The sequence below is a fragment of the Callospermophilus lateralis genome, chromosome 1 (assembly GCF_048772815.1).
Source record: "Callospermophilus lateralis isolate mCalLat2 chromosome 1, mCalLat2.hap1, whole genome shotgun sequence".
NCBI classification, from domain to species: Eukaryota; Metazoa; Chordata; class Mammalia; order Rodentia; family Sciuridae; genus Callospermophilus; species Callospermophilus lateralis.
In genome coordinates this window covers 6862276-6863263 of record NC_135305.1, presented here as the reverse complement: position 1 = coordinate 6863263, position 988 = coordinate 6862276, and the positions used below count along the sequence as shown (strand labels likewise).

At 50.2% G+C, this 988-nt stretch overlaps 1 pseudogene; it reads right to left on the bottom strand.

The window, feature by feature from the left end:
* Positions 1 to 214: 214 nt before the first annotated feature.
* LOC143391297 (poly(rC)-binding protein 2 pseudogene) lies at positions 215 to 841 on the bottom strand (annotated as a pseudogene).
* Between the last annotated feature and the right edge of the window lie 147 nt (positions 842 to 988).

Sequence of the window (988 nt, the reverse complement as noted above, 5' to 3'; positions counted from 1 at the left end):
CAGCCAATCAAGTTGGAATGATGAATTCATGAGAAATAGTCTGAGCAGATACATCCCAACCTGCCCAAAGTTCTTACCTCTGGAGAGCTGGATTCATTGCCACTGAACACGGTATTGACGTGTCATAGGACAATGAGACTGTGCATTGCCAATTGGTGCAGCTTGGTCCAGTCTGGCTATGGAGTGGCAGACTGTCTTTGAATGGTATAGGCCTCTAGAGGTGTCCCTCCAGGTCAGGATTGATGCACAGGGACAGGGTAGTGTGGAGAAAGCTCATAGTGTCCCTGCCTATGCTGTACCTGCCCTGACTGTCTGCAAAGATGACTGAAGAACCTGACAGCTTGGGCAGGTACGGGATGGTCACGCCCTTCGGGGGGACTCCAAGATGACCACACAGGCCTGACTAACACACTCAGTGATGGATTGCTGAAGGCCAGCAGTAGTGACGGCATGCTCAGTTCATGGGGAGCTCACCCCTGCCACCTGAACTTGAGCCCTGGACTCCCTCTCATTTCCTTGATCTTGCAACCACCTTTTCCAATGAGAGAGCCACAATGACTAGTAGAGACCACCAGCCTCAGAGTGACCCAAGTCTACTGTACTAATGGTCATAGAGCTGCTGATGTCCTCTACCAATTTGTCCATAATCGTCACAAAGGTTTTGAAGATGGCATTAGTGGGTTCGGACCAAGTGATCATTCTCACAACAATTCTCTTCTGAGATGTTGACACGTGCACCACTCCCCGTGCATCTTCTTAACTGATTCTCCTTCCTTTCCACACATAAGTAGTTAAATGGTGACAGTGACATTTATTCACCTTCAGTCACACCTGTGTCCATGTCAAGCAGGGTTATGGGGAGCAGGACTTTGAGTGGTCAAGTCTTTGGTCACTGTTGTGGGTGGAAATCAAAAACCGCAGGGGTGAGGCAACTGAGGGGAGAGGGGAGCAGGGGGCGAGGGGTAGGATGGGAGTCAGGAAAGGAACA